Source organism: Theobroma cacao, chromosome 10, assembly GCF_053813885.1.
Source record: "Theobroma cacao isolate CCN51 chromosome 10, ASM5381388v1, whole genome shotgun sequence".
NCBI lineage: Eukaryota > Viridiplantae > Streptophyta > Magnoliopsida > Malvales > Malvaceae > Theobroma > Theobroma cacao.
Window position 1 is genome coordinate 20,557,051 of NC_142648.1, and position 24,730 is coordinate 20,581,780.

The 24,730-nt window shown below is 34.6% G+C and overlaps 1 long non-coding RNA gene across 1 annotated transcript; it reads right to left on the reverse strand.

Moving 5' to 3' along the window:
• Nucleotides 1-11,545: 11,545 nt before the first annotated feature.
• On the reverse strand, nucleotides 11,546-24,286 carry LOC148760408 (uncharacterized). Its single transcript, XR_016023237.1, has 2 exons — nucleotides 24,145-24,286; nucleotides 11,546-11,723 (listed from the first exon to the last, which is right to left on the reverse strand). It is a non-coding gene; the product is annotated as an uncharacterized LOC148760408 (long non-coding RNA).
• Nucleotides 24,287-24,730: the final 444 nt, after the last annotated feature.

Here is a 24,730-nt window from a genome sequence, read left to right on the forward strand (position 1 = left end):
TCTCTTACATGCCCATATATAAGGCAATAAAGAAACTCTACAATTTCACTCATTATATTTATCTTAATACCTCCCCAATGCACTTAAGACTCTAACAACAAAGCTTAGCATCAAAACCAATAACCATATTTCAACTCGTGAGTTTCATCTTTATGCCGCTTACAATTTACTCTTACTTTCTAACCATTAGGGGTTCTTAACGCGACAGAGTTTGATGGTCAGTACTGTGGCATTACAACTGTTTGTATTCACATTATCCTAGCAGCTCTTCCACCTTTAAAGCTACTACCTCAATTATTCACAATCGTGTGGCTTCCCTCTGAGTCTATACCACAATTAGCAAGACTAACTTTCTATCACAAATGTGCAATCAGAACACTGATTTAACGTATTTATTTTGCCACTAACATTCATATATCTTTACCATAACATTTAGTACGAGTTTGCTCAAGCAAAAATCTCCAAATTTATTCATAGTTACATGTATCTCAGATTGCCCATCACTTATCATCAGTCAATAAATCTTACTTTAGAACACTCTTTCCATATTGTATAGTAACTTCACCATATAGTATCACGACACTATATTCCTCCATTCTACTATCATGCAAACTCCACAGAATTTAATTAGAAGATTTACGTACCTTAACTAATGCCAATTCCATTTAATCATATCTTAAATACTCCAAACTTGTAAATTACAACTCCAAGTGTATGTCCATATATTGATAATCTTTATATATTTCATGATCATGAAAACTACAACTTACAAACTAGCTTTCGATCATATGCACACTATTAGAACATTAGTTTCAACATGTTTAATTCTCCTTTGGTGATATGTTAAGATCATTCCTGGATACATTTCCATATTAACATTGATATGCCTTTACCATAGCATTTAGTGCAAATTTGATGAAGGAATTGTCTCCAAATAACTCTTAAATACATAATTATCAAATTGTACACCACTAAATGTTAAGATCTTGACTTTATCCATCAATAACCAATCACATTTGTTAAGCGAAAAATTTACTTAGTTTTTACACCTTGCCTTTGCGATCATAAGATCAAAGTTGTCTTAAACTTAGGATGCAAAAGTTCTCTCTCTTAGAGTATATCTAAGCATCAACATTTTCTAAATTCCTTACTCTGGGGAAATCACCTTCAAGACTGATCATTCGTATCATAGGCCACACTTTGAATCGAATAAACTTTTAAATTGATCTTTCAAGTAGTTCGTAATCAGTCTCAATTATAGAACTTCATATGGCACTTAGAATAGATTCGACATTTCCAAGTCATTTAACCTTAAGCTGCCAATTCCACATTTAGTCCTTTAATCCCTTGGCTCTCTCTTTTTCTATGCATAGCTAAGTTCAATCTCATCCTTAAAACAGATTTGTTTACTAACTTCTTACTTCATGACCACACATCAATTATAGTAATCATTGATACTCACTCTCGAGTTAATTCACGTGCTTATATCCATGAATTATAATAGGTCCAATCAATTCTTGAAATCTCATAGTCCCCAAATCTTTTTCCAATTGACAACCATGAGTTCAATTATAACTCCACCAAATGAATAAATTATCACGACCTATTAGTCCAACTCCAAATCTCTCCATCCTTAATCGGAGGGATATATCATTTCATTAATCTTTCATTAAGAGCATTCATTTTAAGATCTCTCTAACACTGGCTCGTGTCATGGGTAGCATCTTAAACCCAAACAACTACCCTACTTATGACCTTTGCATGACATTAACAAAGAAGTGGATTACTGGGAACAGGAGTTCATATAGCTCCTTGTCTATGACTTATGCTCCCATAAGATCTATAAGAAGAAATAAAAACGAGTCTAAACAACTCCAAATTCTATATGCAGATGCACGTATTCTATTCTATCAAACCTAACTTAACTTAACTTAACTCGGGCCACACTGACACTGTAGTTTTTAAAATAACTTTAAAACCAAAAACTTTTATCTTTCAAACCAAAAGCTCTGATACCAATAAAATTATCACGACCCGGTACTCTCCTTAAGCCCGTGACAACCGTTGCGACGTCCCGGTAGACATTTGTTACCCGGGGTGCGAACCGGAATCCCGCAAGGCTTTAATACCATTTTTCTCATCTTCCTTGTGAGTAATCATCGCCAAACCTCGTTTTTAAAGAATTTTAAGCTTTTTCCCTTTCAAAACAGTGAAAAAATAATTTTCGCCTCACAAAGGCGTTTTCGTCATTTTTCCTCAAAATTTTTCAAACTCGACAGAAAATGTAGTAGATGAGTGGAAAACATATATTTCATGATTTAAAATAAATTTGAGTGTCTAAAACATTTTATTAAAAATGATATTGCAACTATTTGAATAAAATAAAAATATTTAATAAAATATTCTAATTTCTTGTAAAACAATATTTATAGAGTCATCGGTAATTAATTTTTTTTGTATTGTAAAAGCTAAATAAATTCATACGTACTACAATACAGATAACCGGGATATGAAATTTACTTTACAGTGACTCGTGGGCCCACAAGGAACAAAAGTGCACAAAGGCAGTAAACTTATAGTTTTTGGAGTAGTAAAGCCGACTATAGCCTTCGACGATATTACCTATCTACACACTATCCTGAGCCTGAAATGGGTGGAAAGGAGGGTGGTGAGATTATATAATCCCAGTGAGTAAACAAATACCATCCAAAATATCTAAAGTCGAGTAAATAGAGACAATTAAAATAAATCATCATACTGTAATTTCATTACCTTTCAACTTATTTCAACCAAAATAAACAACTAGGCTTATGATTTCCTGAAAAGCTTGGCTTGTGCCAAAAATCATTCTCATACTCAGTTATCAGGGAAGCCTTGATTGAGGGCTATATTAATCGAGTCCGCCAAAGTTGTTAAAAAGTCATGTACGCATAAATTATGTTTTTATTTTGAAAACATAGCCGTTCCTTGGCGTTGGCTGAGTTCACCCTCACGTGACGGTTTGGTGTGAAGTGAATTCTAAAAGTGTTAGCCTCAAGAGTTATTCACCTGCGCCTCTCATATTGAGGTAAGATATAACAGGGTTTACCATGCCCTTCTAATAGGCTGGTCCACAGAAACCCGCCCACTGAGTAAGCTCATCATTATCCCACCAATCACTAAAATTCAATAATATGATATGGCAATTATTGTAATTCACAGCCTTTCAAGGCTAAATACACAGTTCATATATTTCAACACAAATACCAATTCAGCCATTCATGCAAATATTGTCATAAGCCAGTCAATTCAAACCATGAATTTACAACACTTCAAGTGGTCTCCAGTTACTCTATTTTCAAAGTCATCATTCAATTTCAAGACAATTTATAAAATCATTTTATTTAAACACGTTTTGTTTGTAAAATAGAAAGATTTACCATTTAAACTCATTTTCCATAAAATCCACAAAATCGAATAAAAACCACTCTAGATAATTAAGACGATAGTAAGGTTACTCATTGTACTAGGAGTTCGATATACTCCTATTCTCGATCTTCGGGCACAATCTCTTTACCTTTATTAGAGGGCTCACCACCTATACATCATACGTGACACGAATTTTAATAAATTGTGTCAATTTATCATAAACTATTTCAGGCTCTCTAAATCTAAATGAATGCATGCGATGTGATGCAAAATGTCCGATTAATCACTTAAATGTGATATTCGACCTAAGTCACACTATACTCGGTCTAATCGACTAAAATCTCCAATTTAACTCCAAATCAATTCTTCTCACTTTCTACACTCCAATTATACCTAAATTACCTCAGTGACTGCGAATGAGATTCAATTTATCAGTCCCGGTTCAATAATCACACATGTTTATACATTAAGCAAAAATTCAGATTTTCACACCAAAATTTCTCATTTAATTTCTAGCCTCACCAAACATCAAATATCACCAAAATATCATGAAATATCATCAATTTCAACCACAATATCCTTCCTAGAAAATTCGGCCAATGATGGGTAATGGGAGAAAATGAATTTTTCTTGTTGGTTTGTTTCCAAACATGATAAACTAACTAAAAACACTAACATAACTTAGAATCAAATCAATCCAACTTCATTCTCTCTCCATACCCATTCCAACCAGCCATGAATTCACCATGAAAACATGAAATCTAACCATGGAAAATGAAAAAGAAAGCATGGGTACTGTAAATCACAACTCAAAATCAAGAAATTTTACCTTTATTAGCTTAATCCCTTGAAATCCCACACTTTTTCTTCAATTTTCCCACCTAGGGTTCTTGTTTTTTTTCCTTTCCTCCTTTGTTCTTCTTTGGCCGGCCATATCAATGAGAAATGGGCTGATTTTGTATTAATTTTAAAGCTAAATATTTAATGGTTATAAATATGCCATGTGTCACCATTTCATTGATCCATTTTTATTTCTTAACTATTAAGCTTTCTCTCTCCACCATATAAATTTCTTCAATTTTTCATGATAAAATTGGATAAAATCCATATGCTGGACAAGTGTTCTGGTGGTGAAAAATTACTGTTTTGCCCTTGGAGTGGTAAAATTACCATTTTACCCCTATACTCCTAAAAAATTTTTGAAATTACAATTTTTCACTTCTCAACCTCAAATCACACTCCAATAAGTCAAATATGATCAAAATCTTTGAAAAAAATTCCCCATTTTGTCCTCAAGTGCCAAAATTACCATTTTGCTCCTAGATTGTGAAATTTTCGATTTGACTCCAAATTGATCCTCGAACTCCAAATCACCATATTAAACCATTCTGGGACTTTAAAATTCTTAATTTTCTCTTAAATTCTTGATTTGATCTAGTTCGAGGCTTAAATCAACTTTGTTGTACCTTTAGGTACAGTACCGACTTTTATCGATTTTTCGGGGCTCTCTTAGTATGTAAACATTCAGTCAATCACATGCATGTCATGACAAGTATTTTATAGAGTCAGGCTTGACATCTTCTCCCCCACTTGGATCAACCATATAATCCTTCTTCATTACTGATTTCGACATCCGACTAAATATTAATATTTTAATATTATTTTATTAATAAAATATTATTTTATTCTAAAAATTTTATCTTGTCTCTTTGGTTCCCAAAGTTCCTTATTATGCCTCAATTCACATCTGACCAACTTTATTTATCACCATATCAAAGTATGGGGCATTTCAGGATGTCGTCGTGGCAAAAGATTGGATTAATCAGGTTTTGGAGACTCTCTCTGACATGAGATTAGAAGACAATATGAAGCTAATGGTGGCTACGAGATTACTAGAGAAGAGGACTCGTACTTGGTGGAATTCGGTGAAGTCAAGTTCCACTTCTCCTCAAACATGGTCTGACTTTCTTAGGGAATTAGATGGTCAGTATTTCACCTATTTTCATCAGAAAGAAAAGAAGAGAGAATTTCTGAGTTTGAAACAGGAGAATCTAACTGTAGAGGAGTACGAGACTCGTTTTAACGAGCTGATGTTATATGTGCCGGATCTGGTGAAATCTGAGCAAGATCAGGCCAATTATTTGAAGGAAAGGCTCCGTAATGAGATTAGAGAGCGGATGACAGTGACTGGTAGGGAGCAACATAAGGAGGTCGTACAGATGGCTTTACGAGCTAAGAAGCTCGCTATTGAGAATAAGAGGATTAGAACCAAGTTTACAAAAAGGAAGAATCTTAGTATATCTTCTAGTTAGCTAGTAAAAAGAGGCAAAGACTCATCGACTTTAGGGAGCACTACTTCTGCTTCAGTGGCATATCCTCGACCTCCATTTCCACAATCACAGCAAAGACCTTCGAGGTTTAGCAGATCTGCTATGATTGGTTCTGGGAAGAGTTTCGGAGGTCTGATAGATGCAAAAATTATGAAAAAAGTCATTTTGGGCTATGTAGAGGGCCAACAAGATGTTTTCAATGTGGACAGACAGGTCACATTATGAGTGACTGTCCACAGTTGGGACGAGGTATAGCAGCTGCTCCATCTCTACCAGCTCATACGAATATGCAGAGGAGAGATCCTTTTGGGTTACCACCGAGGCAAGGAGTAGCTATACAGTCTGATGTTGAGAGTAATACCCTGGCATATCCACCTTCGAGACCACAGACTCGTACTTCGATAAGAGTCTTCGCTGTGACAAAAGATGAGGCACAAGTCCGACTTGGAGTAGTGACAGGTACTATGTCTTTTTTTGATAAAGATGCTTATGTTTTAATCTATACTGGCTCATATAGGTCTTATGTGAGTATATTATTTGCATCAATTGCTGATAAAAACCTGTCACCATTAGAGGAGAAAATTGTAATTCACACTCCTTTAGGAGAAAAGCTAATTAGAAACAGTTATTATAGAGATTGTGGAGTAATTGTTGGTGAGGAAGAATTTAGGGGTGACTTCCTCTAGAGATCCAAGATTTTGATTTGATATTGGGTATGGACTAGTTAACTGCACATCGAACGAATGTGGATTATTTTAGGAAAGAAGTTGTTCTTCGAAATTTGGAGGGAGCAGAGATTGTATTTGCAGGGGAACGTCGAGTATTACCTTCTTGTGTAATCTTGGCCATCAAAGCTTTGAAACTAGTGCAAAAAGGGTATCCGGCTTATTTGGCTCATGTGATCGATACTTTAAAGGGGGAACTTAAGTTAGAGGATGTCCTAATAGTAAGTGAGTTTCCTGATGTATTTCCTAATGAGTTACTGGGACTACCTCCTAATCGAGAGCTTGAGTTCCCTATTGACTTACTTTCGGGTACTGCACCTATTTCTATCCCTCCATATAGAATGGCTCCAGTAGATTTGAAGGCACTGAAAAGTCCAATTGCAAGATTTGGTGGATAAGGGTTTTATTCGCCCTAGCACTTCTCCTTGAGGAGCACCAGTTCTATTTGTAAAGAAGAAGGATGGCACTCTTCGATTGTGTATTGATTATCGTCAGCTGAATCGAGTGACCATCAAGAATAAATACCCTTTACCTCGGATTGATGATCTTTTTGATCAATTACGAGGTGCTATGGTGTTCTCTAAGATTGATTTGAGGTCTGGGTATTATCAGTTGAAGATTAAGGAGAAGGATGTACCCAAGACTGCCTTCAGGACGTGTTATGGGCATTATGAGTTTCTGGTGATGTCGTTTGGTTTGACTAATGCCCTGGCAATTTTTATGGATCTTATGAACATGGTGTTCCATCCATACTTAGATAAGTTCGTGATAGTATTCATCGATGACATCCTGGTTTATTCGAAGAATGATGATGAACATGCTGTCCATTTGCGCATTATGTTGCAAACTTTGCGCGAAAGACAACTCTATACCAAGTTCTCTAAATGTGAGTTCTGATTAAAGAAAGTGATTTTCTTGGGACATGTTTTGTCTAAAGTTGGAATTTATGTCGATCCCAAGAAGATTGAGGCAATCTTACAATGGGAGCAATTGAGAATGGTAATTGAGATTCGTAGTTTCCTTGGCTTAGCTGGTTATTATCGGAGATTTGTTCAAGGATTTTCATTGATAGCAGCTCCTCTGACTCGTTTGACTCGTAAATGAGGTAAGTTTGAGTGGGATGATGTTTATGAGAATCGATTTCAGGAGCTAAAGAACCGGTTAACCTCCGCTTCCATTTTAACACTTCCTGTTAATGGAAAAGAATTTGTGATATATAGTGATGCATCTAAGTTGGGATTAAGGTGTGTATTAATGCAGGATAAGAAAGTAATAGCTTATGCTTCCCGGCAGTTGAAGAAGCATGAGACAAATTACCCTAGTCATGACTTAGAGTTAGTAGTAATAGTCTTCGCATTGAAGATTTGGAGACATTATTTATACAGTGAGCGTTGTCAGATTTTTACTGATCATAAGAGTTTGAAATACTTGCTCACCCAGAAAGAGCTTAACTTGAGACAGAGATGATGGTTAGAGTTTATTAAGGATTACGACTTGGTGATTAATTATCATCCGGGGAAGGCAAATGTTGTAGCGGACGCTTTAAGTCGTAAATCCTCATTTTCATTAGCTGTACTTCAGAGTTCTTATTTTTCGATATTACTTGAGATGAAATCTCTAAGGATCCAGTTGAATAATGGTGAGGATGGAAACCCTACTTGCTAGTTTCGTTGTGAGACCTTCATTATTGAATCAGATCAAAGAATTACAGAAATTCGATGATTGGTTGAAGCAGGAAGTTCAAAAGCTGCAAGATGGAGAAGTTACTGAGTTTAGACTTAGTGATGATGGTACTTTGATGTTTAGAGACCGAAATTATGTCCCTAAGGATGATTAGTTGAGACAAGTGATTTTAGAGGAAGCTCATTCTTCAACCTTTACCGATTCCTAAATGGAAGTGGGAACACGTGACTATGGACTTTGTATTGGGTTTGCCGCGGACATAGAGTGGGAAGGATGCTATTTGGGTGATTGTGGATAGACTGACTAAGTTCGCTCATTTCTTGGCTATCCATAGCACGTATTCTATTGAGAAACTGGCGAAACTTTATATAGATGAGATTGTGAGATTACACGGAGTTTCAATTTCTATTGTGTCAAATCGAGACCCTCGATTTACTTCTCGATTTTGGCCAAAATTTTAGGAAGCTCTCGGAACTAAATTGAGATTTAGTATTGCCTTTCATCCGCAGACAGATGTTCAATTTGAGAGAACTATTCAGACCTTGAAGGATATGTTACAAGCTTGTGTCATTGACTTTATTGGGAGTTGGGACAGACACTTGCCATTGGTGGAGTTCGCGTATAATAACAGTTTTCAGTCTAGTATTGGGATGGCACCATACGAGGCTTTGTATGGAAGGAAGTTTTGAACTCCACTTTGTTGGGATGAAGTGGGAGAAAGGAAATTGTTTAATGTGGAATTGATTGATCTGACAAATTACAAGATCAAGGTTATCATAGAGCGATTAAAGATAGCTCAAGATAGGCAGAAGAGTTATTTTGATAAACGAAGGAAAGATTTGGAGTTTGAAGTGGATGATAAAGTTTTTCTTAAGGTTTCTCCTTGGAAAGGTAATAATTTGAAAATTCTAAGTATCAAATCTTATTTGATTACACTATTGTGATAATTTGTGGTATTTATTAGATAATGAAAGGTGTGATTCGATTCGTGAAGCGGGGAAAACTCAATCTGAGATACATTAGACCCTTTCATATCATTGAAAGGATTAGGCCAGTGGCTTACAGACTTGAATTACCCCTAGAGTTAGATCAGATTCATAATGTCTTCCACGTCTCGATGTTGAAAAAGTATGTTCCCGATCCTTCCCATATTCTAAAGACACGTCCAATTAAGTTGCATGAAGATTTGAAGTTCGAGGTGCAACCTGTACATATTTTAGATCGAATGGATTGAGTGTTGAGGAACAAGAGCATTCCAATGGTTAAAGTGTTGTGGAAGAATGCTCGAATGGAAGAGATGACATGGGAAGTCGAGCATCAGATGAGAAGACAATACCCGCATCTTTTCTTCGAATCTAGTAAGTGAACTTTTGAGGTCAAAATTTTATTTTAAGGGGGGTAGTGTTGTAAAGCCCGACTTTATAAATACTTGTCATGACATGCATGTGATGGATAGCATGTTTGCATGCTAAGAGAGTCCCAAAAAATTTACAAAAGTAGGTATGTACCTAGAAGTACAACCAAGTTGGTTTAAGCCTCGAACTAGATCAAATAGAGATTTTAGGGTGAAATTGAGAATTTTAAAGTCCCAGAATGATTTAATATGGTGATTCGAAGTTCGATGATCAATTTGGAGTCAAATCGAAAATTTTGCTATCTAGAGGTAAAATGGTAATTTTGCCACTCGAGGACAAAAACGAGAAATTTTTCAAAGATTTTGATCACATTTGACTTATTGGAGTATGATTTGAGATTGAGAAGAGAAAAATAGTAATCCCGGCATTTTTCGGAGCATAAGGGTAAAATGGTAATTTTGCCATCCTAGGGGCAAAATTGTAGTTTTCCACCACCAGGACACTTGTCTGGCACATGGTCTTCCCTTATCCTCATTTTGACCTTTGACTAATCATGTGGTGGAGATTGGAAGCATAATTATTAAAGTATAAAAAGAAAAATGGACTAATAAGCATGTGACAAGTGTCAAGCAAGGATATTTTATTATTTTCTATAAAAATCAGCCTATAAACCCCTCATTTCTCTCCAAATATTCGGCCACACCAAGAACAAAGGGAAAAAGGAAGAGAACAAACCCTAGGTGGGGAATTTGAAGAGAAAAAGTGTGAAAAATCAAGGAAAATAAGTGAAAAAGGTAAGATTTTTCAATTTAAACTTGAAATCTATTTTCCTTAAGCATTTCTCCTTATTTTCCATGGTTAAATTACATGTTTTCATGATGAATTCATGGCTGGTCAAAATGGGTATGGAGAGAGAGATGTTGGATTGATTTGATTTTAAGTTATGTTAGTGTTTTTAGTTAGTTTAGCATATTTAGAAGCAAAACAACAAGAAAAAATTCATTTTCCCCATGAATCTTCATTGGCCGAATCTTCCTTGATATGTGTGGGAGATGGATTGTTATTATTTCAAGAAAAATAGCTTAGAAAATGATGAATAATGGTGAGAAAATTAAGTAGGAAAAATCACGGTGTTAGTGCATTGTAATGGCCGAATTTTTCCATGAAGAAATGGGAAGGTTTTGATGCTGAAATTGGTGTTATTTGAATAATGTTTGGTGAATTGAGGTATTAGAAAAGAAATGGAGTAATTTGGGATTAAATTGGACGCGTTAGTAATTTAATCGGGTGATGAGACGAATTAGGTCAATCTCGGGTTTAGATAGTTACCAGTGCATTTTTCCATTCCATATCATGCATTAGTAGTCTAAATTAGTTTAATTTCAATTTAGTACCAATGTGGTGAATTTCTCGATTTTGTACTATGTCAAGGTGGTGAGTCCTCCGATAAAGGCAAAGGAATTACACTCGAGGACCAGTAGTCTGAGTATTTCGAGAATCTGCACTATAGACATAGTGAGTAAACTTACTGTCATTTTAATTATCTAGGGTGACTTTTAAATGATTTCATGAATTCTATGGAAAAATGGATTTAAAAAGGTAAATTTTCATGTTTTATGAATAAATGTGTTTCAATGAAATTAATTTATAAATTGTTTGAAATTAATAATGATTTTGAAAAATAGAGTACACGGAGACTGCTATTTGTTGCAATGTGATTGTTTACATTGATTGGCTTATGATAAATTGAGCATGATTGGCTGGTTGACAATTGTATTGAAATGCGGATTAGTTGTTTGCCTTGAAAGGCTGTGAATTTGTAACGACCCCTCCTCAGTCGCTACTGGCGTTCGAGACCTCCAGGAGATCCCGTCAAGTCCTGAACAAGCCTAAAAGAAATTTCTCCATAACTCATTGTACACCTTTACTAATCTGTATTAATGTTTGAACCATATATATTTGTTTTTATAACTTAAAATTTCACAAGAAGTATAGCCTTTAAATTTTGACTTTAAGTCATGATATCACAATTAAAGACATTGAGTTCAAGAATATAAAATTTATGTTTTTATCAAAACTAATATTTGTTTACATAGTAAAACCAAAGTACTACAACTCAATCTTTAACAGCGGAGCGACTCGGGATAAAAGGCTATGAGATGCCTTTACCTATTTGCGGTGGGCCGAACGGGCTGATGATTATTCGTTAGGTCGATCCTTGTCTGAAAAAGAGGAAAAAGAGGGGTGTGAGTCTCACAGACTCAATGATCATAGGCTCCGTGACTATAAAAATGCAGAAAAATAACCTTATTCATAGACTCAATGATCATAGACTCAAAGAGGGCGTAGATGGGAAACAAGCAAATAGCTAATCAGTTGAATATAAAAATGCAAGATTACAAAAACAATTTATTTCAAACGGGAATTTGTGCCTTATATGAAAAATCGAGGATTTCTTACGCATTGTAAACACTTCAATTGGTAAATCAATCAAGGTAGATAAAAATTTTTGCTACAAAACAGATCAATAACCTTATTCAAGTCAATCATTTGAAATATTGAATTAAAACAATTTTACATAAAGAAAATTTCACCGTCAAAATCAATTGACATTTTACTCAAATCAAATCAATATATTTGGCAAGCTCCTATGAAATCGAATGTTAATCAAACTCATACGTAAATCACAAATCACCTCGCACTCGAGGAGTTAAAATTCATTTCATCGTAAAAATAAGGTGAGCTGCAGAAAAACCATTAAATTCCATTTTCACCATGCAAAGAAATATGAGTTTGAAAACCCAGAGATGCCACTCTCGAGTAGGGAATGAAAATAAACCCATGGTCCCACTACCACATAATAACATCCGGTAGCATCGCTTCCACCGGATTCCCATGTGCCATGGCAGTCTCATGATGTTGGCCGACATCGGAGAATCAAATGGTTGTAATCGTGTAATCATCTGGTGGCCTAGCCACGCATACATATATCACAGGCCGTGGCCCAAACCACGCCTAACCGCCTGTCGACTACCCAATGGTTCTCTAGCTAGAGTTCACTCGTGCACGAGGGTCACACTTAACGGAAGTGACAACCGGCTTACTCTCAAATCTCTCGATTTTAAAAAAAATCATTTTAGAATCGTTTTATGTCCTTGAATCTCATCTCAAAATTATTTCCAAAGTATTCACATAGGATATGATAAAATCTATCATTTTCTTAAAATATATTTATGCATGAATTTTAAAATAATAATTCGCATGGTGAATAAGCAATATTGTCAAGCCCGATCTTATAAAATACTTTCCATGTCATTCATATGATTGACAATATGCTTGCATACTTGGAAAGCCCTGAAAGAAAAATCGTTAAAAGACGACAATGTACCAAATGGTACAATTAAGTTAATTTAAGTCTCGAACTAGATCAAATAGAGAATTTAAAATGAAATTAAGAATATTAAAGTCCCAGAATGGTTTAATATGGTGATTTGGAGTTCGAGGATCAATTTGAAGTCAAACTAGAATTTTTACTGTCCAGAGGCAAAATGGTCATTTGCCACCCAAGGACACAATGGGAATTTTTAGAAAAGAATTTTTTTAGCCCCATTTGACTTATTGGAGTATGATTTGAGTATTGGAGTATAATTTGAGGGTTTGGCAGTGAAAAAGTTTAATTCCAGTGATTTTTAGAGTGTAGGGGCAAAATCGTAATTTTGCCACTCGCGGACAAAATTTGAGATTTTGAGAGAATTTAGATCAAATTTGACAAATTGGAGAATGGTATGAGTATAAGGGATGAAAAATATGTCTATGGGCAATTTTTCAATTTTTGGGGCAAAAATGTAATTTTTGACTTTTACGGGGGTAAAAGTGTAAATTTCAAAAATTACTCCACCAAGACTTTGGATAAGTCTGAGAATTTTACCTAAGCTATGGATATTTGGGACAAGTGTATGGTGAAAATTTGGAAACAAATGGATGGCTAGAATTTAAGGAATTAATAAAACATTAAAAAAATGAATAAAATAATATTATATTATTTTAGCCTTTAAAAAGGTAAAAATTCCGGAATTCTCATCTTCTTCAGCTGTCCAAACCAAGGGAGAAAAGGGAAAAAAAAACAAGAATCCTACCTGAAAAATTTGGAGAAAATCAAGAGAAATCAAGAAATCAAGCATTAAAAAGGTAAATTTCATTGATTTTCCTTGTGATTTTCACTACCCATGCATTTTTTTCTCATTTCCATGCAAAATTAGAAAGTGGGTATGGACACCCATGCTGGCCAAACCTCCATGGATGAGTTTTGAGCTTGATTTTTGGTTGATTTTAATTGAATTAAGTGATTTTAGTTAAGTTATATTGAAATATAGCAAAAATAAGCTAGAAATATAATTTTCTCCCATTGAAACCCATTATGCTGAATTTTCTAGGGGAATATTGGCTGCTGATCTTGATGGTTATTTGAGGAATTATGATGAATAATGATGAATTATGAGCCTAGAAAAATAATGGATATTTTCGGAGCAAAAATACAAATTTTTACCCACTAGGGGTATTTTCGTAATTTGTTATCGGGACTGATAATTTGCACCACACTGAGGGACATTAAGTCAATTTGGGTGCAATTGAGGTGTAGAAACTGAAAAAAATTAATTTGGAGTTTAAACGGACGCGTATATCAATTTATCGGGTAAAAGACCGAAATAGGCTAACACCGCATTTAGGCAAAAATTTAGACATTTTTGCATTCCATATCAAGCATTAGTAGTCTAAATTAGTTTAATTTCAATTTAGTACCAATGTGGTGAATTTCTCGATTTTGTACTGTGTCAAGGTGGTGAGTCCTCTGATAAAGGCAAGAGAATTGCACCCGAGGACCAATAGTCTGAGTATTTCGAAAATCCTAACTCTAGACACGGTGAGTAACCTTACCATCATTTTAATTATCTAAAGTATGTTTTTATTCGGTTTTGGTGAATTTTATGAAAATGAGTTCAAATGGTAAATTTTTATGTTTTGTAAACAAAATGAGTTTAAATGAAAATATTTTATAAATTGTCTTGAAACGAAATAACGATTTTGCAAATAGAGTAATTGGAGACCACTGATATGTTGTAAATTTAAAATTGAATTAATGGCTTATGTTATTGTATTGGCATGACTGGCTGGGCTGTGTTTTTATGAATTATATGAATCGCTTTATTTTACCCTTGCAGGCTGGGTAGTAATATATTAGCCCTGTCATGCTGTCAAAATTTTATTGTATGGTGGGTTTGACCTGCTGCAGTGGGCTGGATTCTGTGGACTAGCCTATTAGAGGGGCACAGAATCCTGTTATATTTTTACCTCGGTTGGAGAGGCGAGTAGGGTAACTCCTGAGGTATAACTTTTAGAGTTCACTTCACGCCAAACCACCTCGTGAAGGGGAACTCGGCCAACGTCAAGGAATGGCTATGTTTTCAAAATAAAAACATGACTTTCTAATAGCCTTGGCGGACTCAGTTGGGATAGCCCTCGGCCAAGGTATCCCAAATAACTGAGTATGATAATAATTTTTGGCATGAGCCAAGCTTTTTAAGAAATTCATAAGCCATACTGATTACTTGCTTTAAATAAATTGATTTCATTTGGTTGAAATAAGTTGAAAGATGATAAATTACAGTTTGATGAAATGTTTTAATAGTCTCCTTTTACTCGACTTTAGATATTTTGAGTGATGTTTGTTTACTCACTGGGATTTTATAATCTCACCACCCTCATTTCCACCCATTTCAGGTTCAGAATAGATTGTAGATAACTGATATCGGCAAGGATTACAGTTGAACTTGCCACATCCAAAGACTGTAGGTTCATTTCTTTTGATACTTTTGGTCATTCGTGGGCCCACGTGTCACTGTAAATTAAATTCTATACTTTGGTTATCTGTATTACGGTATGTAATAATTTATTTTGCTTTTACGCTATAAAAATTATTTATGCAGTGTTCTTAAAATATCGTTTTATGTGAAAATTGAATATTTTATTGAATATTTTTATTTTATTATAACAGTCATAATTCCATTTTAAACGAATGTTTTAGACAACCAAAATTATTTTTGATTAAGAAATATGTGTTTTCCACTTACATACTATATTTTTAGATGATTTTTGAGATTTTTGGGATAAATGACAAAAATACCCCTGTGAGACGGAAATTATTATTTCATTTGTTTAAGTTGGAAACAGTTTAAAATCTTTTAAAATGTGGTATTTGGAAACAGTTACCCACAGGGGAAATGAGAAGCTGATATTAAAGCCTTGCGGGGTCTCGGTTGACATTCCGGGTAATGAATGTAAATTGAGACGTCGCGGCGGTTGTCACGGGCTCGATGGGAGTTCCGGGTCGTGACAAATATACCCATGAATGCAGACTGCACAAATATAAGGCACAGATTTTGATGTAAAATAGTATAAAGGGCTTGTTTCTCATTTTTCTAAACACTTTACATATAATTTATACATATGTATATTCAAACCGATTTCTAAACGTAATTTGCAACCACAATTTCCTAAAATTGCTACCAGCACATGGTATCCACAATTTTCGCGTTTAAAATATGTTATACAGATATATATATATATATATATATATATATATTTACGAAAATTTTAAATTGACACCCCTTACTCACCTCACAATAGCGGGATTACTACGTCGCTATTGATTCGTACGCGTGTATAATTATTCCTATTTGTCAATCACGTACTTCATCCGACACGCTTCCATAATAAACAAATTGGGCTAGGTTGGCCCAAGTCTCCACCAGACCCATGTTTTGCTTTAGGAATGCACTGTTCGGCCTTGTGTCGCTGCTTCCTAGCACCAATGGACAGCACCTGTTGATGTGATGAAGGGAAGCCTTTAATGAATCAAAACGACACCTTTCCACTACTCAATTTTCTTTCTTTTCTCTCTTACTTTCCTCTCCTCTCTTGTTACTCGATCGACAGCTTTCAATTTTCACTACTGGCGGCTTGAAGCCTCCTCTCCACTTCCACTGTTGGTCAGCTCTAGATCAGTCCAAAGAATTCAAATTTTCTCTCTTTTTATTCAGCCATTTTGTCACCAAAAACCAATCTCTCTTTCTTTTTTCGTCAACCACCACAACCCAGCTCTTTCTCTTTTTCTCGCCAACCACCACAACCCCAGCTTTCTCTCTTTTCCTTTCTTTCTTTTCTTCCTATTCTTTTCGCAACCGGCAACACCAGCCCTTTTTCTCTTTTGTTTTCTCCCTCCGCCGGCCTCTCCATCTTTCTCTTAAAATGCGTTTCCATCACAAAAAGAAAAGAGATAAAATTTAAAATATTATTTAATATGTCTTGGTGTAGATAATTATCACCAAATGTACTTGATTTGTCTTGTCCATTTCCCTTTTTTTTAACTTCTTTCTTCATCAATTTCTTTACTTTTTCCCTCTTCTCCTCGGGTTTCTAACTCTCCAAGACTTATCTCTTCCTTTTCCTTCCTCAAGTGACCAGCCCTTGGCTCTTGCTAAAGCCTATTTCCCATGGTTCTTTTACTTTTTAATTAATTTTTTTATTGCATTATCCCTCATGTAACCCGATCACATCTCATGTACTTTTCTTTTTTTTCCTTTCTCTTTCTTTCAAGTTAACTTTCCTCATTTATTTATGACCAAAGGTGCGGTTTCTATTGCATGAAGACAAGAAAAATATCACTTGAATGTCACTTAATGTGGGGGCCAACATGACAATTTTGACACTTGTTACTCTTTTTTTCTATACCTTCTTTTCTTGGCCAGACCCCTCTTTCAGAACAATTCTTAACATGACTTTTATTTCTCCTTTTATTACACATGGGCTGCTGATCAAGTCAGCCCCCCTCTTTTTTTTTTATTCTTTATATTATTTTTTTTTACTTTATGGCTTGTTTATTTATTTATTGTCCCATCCAACTCACATGTACATCTCATATTACTCATAACCTAGCCTTCTTTGATTAAGGAATTCCCCTTTTTAACTTCAAATATCAAAATTGCAAATGAATCTTCAAACTTTTCCTTATTTACCATGTAACCCCTTCGTCTTATTGATACGTTTATGTTGACTACTATACGGGATTATAGGGTGTTACAGAATTACAATAATTACCATATCATGTTATTGAGTTTTATTGATTTGTGGGACAATTATTAGCTTACTGCAGTAGGCGGGTTTCGTGGACCAGCCTATGAGAGGGGCACGATAACCCCGTTTATATGTGCTCACCTCGGTTGTAGAGGCACGTAGGGTAGCTCCTGAGGTGATATTTGAGTTCACTTCATGCCGAACCACCACGTGATGGTGAACTCAACCAACGTCAAGGAACGGCTATGATGTCCAACGAAAAATGTGTTTTATGTGAAATGTGAATTTTTAACAGCCTTAGCGGTCTCGGTAGGATGCCTCGACCAAGATGTCCTCAAGGATGGATTTATGGCACAAGCCTAGTTTTTATGATATTCATAAGCCTCTTTACGTATTTTGAATGAAATGTGTTCTAATGCTGTGACCCTGTTTACGATGATTTACTTTATCGTTTCCATGTACTCAACTTTAGATGTTTATGATGATGTTTGTTTACTCACTAGGATTTTATAATCTCACCACCCTCTTTTCCATCCATTTCAGGCTCAGATTAGACTGTAGATAGCTTATCTCATTGAGGACTATTGTGGGATTTGCATTCCTTCAAATCGAAGGGTTTTAGTCCTATTTACTTTTGTTTATTCGGCGGGGCCTACTTGTTATTGTAAATTAAATTTTGTACTCTAGATATCTATACTACTGTATGTAGGAATTTATTTTGCTTTGACACTGTAAAAATTATTTACGTAGTGTTTTAAAAATATTGTTTTATAAGAAAAATCAAATATTTTACTTAATATTTATTTTATTTTCTTATTATGTCCAATTAATCATAATTTCGTTTTAAATGAAGATTTTAGACTTTTAAACTCATTTTGGTTATGAATTATGTGTTTTGTACTTGTAAATTACATTTTAGCCGATTTCGAATTTTTTGAAAAAAATGACCAAAATACCCCTGTGAGACGAAAATTATTATTTTAAGTTGGAAACAGTTTAAAATCTTTTAGAACGTGGTATTTGGCAACAGTTGCTCACAGGGAAAATGAGAAGTTGATATTAAAGCCTTACGGGGTTCCGGTTGACATTCGGGATAATGAGTGTCGATCGGGACGTCGGGACAATTGTCACGGGCTCGAGGGGAGTACCGGATCGTGACAAACGAAATATTTTGTCGAAAATTTCTCACGAAATTTTTGTTGGAAATACATTATTGACGAAAAATTTTGTCAGAAATTTCCAACAGAATTTCGTGGAAAATCCATTTTCAATAGGAAATTTCGTTGGAAATTAACAACGAAAATTTTATCAAAAATTTCCATCAGAATTCCGTGAAAAATGCTTTTTCAACAGAAAATTCCATGAGAAATGCTTTTCCAACAAAATTGCTATGATATAGTCGATGGACTATGCACTTTATCCAATAGAATTTTTGAATGAAATTTTTCATTGAAAATTTTCGACGATTTCTAACGGAAAGTATTTCTAACGATAGTTTTATCGATAAAACTTCCAACGGAAAATTCTGTTTGAAATTTGTCGAAAAAGGTATGTCTAAAAGAAAATTTTGTCGAAAAAAGTTTATTTTTTGGTCGTGAGATGCAGATGGAGAGCAAATTCTTCTAGACTAAAGATAGCTGACCAGTTAAATTGACTCTTTTTTTCTTAGTGTTTGGTAGAAGTTTGGGTGACCTTTTCAGCAAAGGCATATGCAAAAAATCCTAAATCCCACCGATTGTTATGAACGTGAAAATCAAAAGAAAGCCTCAGTAGTTGAAGCAGTCTTGAACTGGCAAACTTGAACGCAATTGCATAGAACTTAGTCTTATTAAGGATTGAGAACAAGATAGATCAAATTAGCAGACATTTTGATCAAACACCTCATGACTCTCCAGAATATTATTCTAGAGATCTAGCAAAAACTTGTTCGCACTTGATCAAGAAATTCAATAGATCATTGCCACGGGACAAGGCTATACACAAACTATAGTTGAAAGAGAAGCTGAAATGAAGTTTAAAGTTCCAACTTACAGATCTTTAGAGACAACTCCAATAAAAAAAATAGGAACAACAAAAATAACAAAGCTATTACAATCTCACAATGTTTGACTCCTACATTCCTCCACCACAACCAACAACCTCAATACTCTTCCATGCACCATTACATCTACACACTCTTTCTCCACCAAGAATAACATCAACACCAAAACTAACCTTTGCAACACCTGCACCCATTTTCTTAACACCAAAACCATTTTTCACCTTATTGAACCTCCATTTACAAAAAAACTCCACTTAGAGCAAGCTCGGCAGAAAAATGGGTTTTAAAATTCAAACAAAAACAACCCTAACAACAACTTGAACAGAAAGAAAAGAGAATAAAATGTCCAGTTGATGTTCTTTTTCTACAACACAAAAAGCCCAGAACCTTTACTCCAAGCCCAATTAGTTTGAGCCCAAAACAACCAAATCACCATCCAAACCCACATCCACACTAACACCAACCTACCTACTAAACCTAACAACAGGCTTGTCATCCAACTCGCCTTCCTAGTTCATGATGTTAGAAGCCCTAACTATCAATAATTTTCCTACATTTCTCTAAGACATAGCCAGGAATAACCTCCCATATGTCATTCTTCAACCAACTAATGACAGTTTGAAGAACTATGAAAGTTCAAAAATCTTTTTCACTATAGACTCTGACATTGTTGACAACATTGACACTATCCTAAAGATGTTCCTAACAAAGCCACATGTCCAAATGCTAAATGATGATGTCTTAGAAATACATGATCTAGATCTAATACTAATGGAAACTGATCCATTGCCAAATCAACAGCAGTATCACCATCAACAATATAACTCATCGTGAAGATTCTCAAGATACTTCTCCCTTAAAGATATCCTTCCAAGTAAATGGAACTTGCATTTCCAAGAATTCCATGCATGGGGATTAACTAAACTCACAAAACCAGGAGCAACAGTACAACAAGTACTAGTCGCTATCTCCACAAGATTAATAAGAATCCTCAAAGATTTTTGGGATAGCATTGATGAATATTGACAACAAACGTTCCTTAATTACCAATCTTTTACAACAATTATGAATGAATTTGCATCCATATTTTGTGGTAACCAAAGCCATAAGCTTGACAAAATTAGAGAGCAATTCTTCAAGCTGAAATGTTGTCCATTGTTGCTAAAAGGTCTTGACAAGCATTATCGCAACTTTTGCAAATATTTCTACCAACTAGGTGGAAAATATGGTATCAATCTGAAACAAGCCTTCTTAAATTTAGTACCACAAAAACTCCACTATCAGACATAGTTGCAACTGAATGCAAAAGGACTTGAATTCCATAACCTTCCACTCGGAGATATCCATAAAATTATGTTGAAAGCCTTTAACAAGATCTGTAATTAGCATAAGTACATTGCCAATATAGTCCAAAATTCCAAGAAGCTTAAAGCTTCATGTGCTTTATAGCCAAGACTACAAATCAAATGTTCATTAGCACATTCCTTTTGTCTCTACAAATCTAAAAACAAAATCCACTTTAGGAGACCTCCCAAGAGATACAACAGCTTATCCTACTTGGACCAACCTATAAGAAATAGGAAGTTCCTAACAAGCAAGAAATTTAAAAGATATAAGTATGGAAGAAAGAAAGTGCAATTAGGCAAGAAGTCATCAAATGCTTCATTTATGAAAATTAAGTCATTATACAGAGTAGTGTCCCAAATCAGACAGGAAATCCATCAAAATGATGTAGCAAATTGCAAGCACTTCAAGTCTCAATCTATTTGATGATGATGATCTTGAATTAGGGTTCTCACTTGATGATGAATAAAGTCCCCAAACTTTGTTTGTTATTCAAACTTATGATTTAGACTCAAACACAGAAGAGGTATGCAGCTCGAGTTCAGACTATTCAGATTACTTAGAAAATTGCTCAAAAAAAAAAAAAAACCAATAATGGATTGCATGGCAATCCAAGAACTTTTTACAGCGCACAAGCTCACCTCTCCAATAACCCTTGTTTAGACATACATGAATGATGAGTTGCCACCCATCCAAGTGACAACCTTCTTTGAAACAAGAGTAGCATAAAGAATTGCTAATCTAGTTGTCTTCCCACCAGGACTTTGGAAAAGACAAAAGACATACTTCAAGACTATTAATGAAAGTACGTTTGTAACAAACTTTATTAGCCAACCAGTTATGACTAAGTTTTTCCTAAGTGTCTCAATCACACAGAGGATACTAGGTTCTTTTTTACCACATAAGGACTTAATCATTGAATTTGATATCATATCCAAAAAGCTTGGTCTTAAGCTTAATGGTAAAGATCTCAAGTACAAATAATTTTTTTAACCATGGAGACTTTTAGAAAACCTGTTCACAATCACTCTGAATTCGACCCAGTTCGAAGATATAAGATAGAAGTTAGTCCTAACTAATTGTGTAGACAACCATGTAAACTTTCTCCTTAAATGTCCAAATCCACTATGGAAAAACCCAAAGTTTTTCATCACTCTCTAGTTTAAAAAAGAAGAATTGGTGAACCCAACAAAAGGCAACCACTTGAGTATGAACCTAGACCATCTTAAGCTAGCCATTGAAGAGTGTTCACAACTCTAGGTCCAAGGCTTAATTGAGCCCACAACCTCCTCATGGGCTTGCGAAGTCAATAAATGCTCAGAGCAAGTACGTGTAAGTTAAATTGGTTATCAGCTACAAGCCGCTAAACTTGTTTCTCGCTGATGACAAGTTTTCGTTTCCCAATAGAAAATACTAGTTGTAAACTTGTCCAATGCTAAGGAATTCTCCAAGTTTGATTTGAAAGCAAGATTTGGAAAACTTGGAATATCTCAGTCAAAAAAATACAAAACGACATTCTACATCCCACAACAACATTTTCAATAAAATAGTTATGTAATTTGGTTTGAAGATAGCTTCGCCATTGTTCCAGAAAGCTATGACGAAGATATTCAGTCCAATATTAGATAATGCATTTAACTATATAGATGATATCTTGTTCTTTTCTCCTAACCAGACATGTTATAGGTAGCTTTTGAAAGATTCTTAAGCATTGTCTAGCATTAAAAGATAATGTCATCTAAAAAAAAAAGATGACATTAGGCGCTACAAAAATCGACAGGCTAAGAAATGATAATGCAAATTTTTTTTGGGAGTTGACGTATAAGCCTATAATGTGTGGGATATATGGTGCATGATGTTGGACCACTAACAAATTGGCATTATGAATAGTGGAAAATCTAGGATATAGGAGATGAGCAATCAAATTCTTAATTATGAAAATGCATTTAGCTAGCTTTATCTATACACCCAAACAAATAGGATTTGCATGCATACATGCAAAAAAACTAAAAAAGTTTCAAAACTTCACATCCATTCAACATTAAATACTAAAAAAAAAAGATTTTTACATGAATGGAAACTTGAATCAACCAAAACCCAAACATAAGGCACTTGGGCACAGTAACTAATATCTAATGGTAAGGAAAATGAGAATGGAAAATGGAAAATCTAACTCTTAGCCTTACACTTCACAATACGAATCTTGGGAATTGTTTTGTACTTGGAGAACAAAACAAACCTAGCATCAGATAAAGAAAAACCAATCATTGAAAAAAAATGCAAGATAAAAAACAAACCCAGGATTGGGAAAAAAGCACTATCCATGGGAAAAAAAAAGTAAACACCCACAAAGTAAAACAAAAGAAATGAAAAAAAAATAAAAAGCAAATAATAAATAAATCTTAAGAAAAAAAAAAGAGAGAGAACTTGAGGAAAATAATAGAAAGAAGAAAGAAAGAAAAGAGAGAAAATTGCACAAGCTATAAACAAAGAAGGTGGAGGAATCAAAGAGAAAAAGAATACTGAACCAAAAAGATAGAAAAGTATAGAAAAATCAGGCAAAACCTAATCTCAATATAACTCTAAGTTAAAGTCACTATCAAAGTACCACGTCTAAGCATCCATTGCTCTTAACAACACAGCACCACATGTTAACAACCATTACTAAAGAAAAGAGAAGAAGTTGCAAAGGCTATAAATAAAGTAGTGGAGAAATCAAAGAGAATAAGAATAATTAAAAGAAATTACCAAAAACAGTAGAAAAATAGACAAAACCTAGTCCCAATACAAGTCTCAATCAAATAACAATTACAACACTATGTGTCAACACCCGTAGCTCTCAATTGTCCCCTCCTCATGACATCTTTCTGATCTAAAGATATAAGCTAATATTGCATAAATCAAAGTAAGAATGCAAAAGCAACAAATTTTTAATTTCAATGTTTCAATGTAAACATCAGAAATTAACAGATCTAAGAATCAGTAGAATTTGATGAATAAAAAGCATAGATAGCAGTGTAAACATTAGAAATTAACAGATCTAAGAATTAGTAGAATTTGATGAACAAAGAGCACTAAAGAAACGAGATTGAGAGTAAATTATAGCCATAGTATAAAGAGGAGATTACTTTGAAGAGATCATTGCTGTTAGTAAGGCGAGAATTGAGAGTTCCAACACGGAGATTGGGTATATTGAACTATAAAATTAATTTCAATTCTTTTTTAAAAAAAGAAAAAAGCATATTTAATTGAAAAAAAAGAAAGAGAAAATACTCTGTAAAGTGGAATGTCAACAGTGCATATGTGTTAAAAAAAATAGTATATATATATATATATATAATTGTTCCAACCCATTACCCACAGTGAATCAAAAACCGTCAAAAACCGGATACTGTGGGCAGGGTGCAGTCAACGAAAAGTTTTCTTAGGAAACAAACACGTCATCATGCTTGTCGTCGTCCCCGCGAGGTAAACATTTAATGCTGCCTTTGCCCAGTCACGGTTATGGTAGGTGAACTTCACGCTCCTAGTCAATTCAATTCTCCTATGAATGAAACAAGTTTGAAAAGTCTGAATTTACAGTGGAAGGAATCAAGTTATTTAGGCAAGGGATCTAGTAAAAGCACATCCAGCCAATAGAATAAAAGAAAAAACAAATGCTGTCTTCCCTTTGAGGATATAATATTATAAAATGGAAAAAAAAATGATGAGATT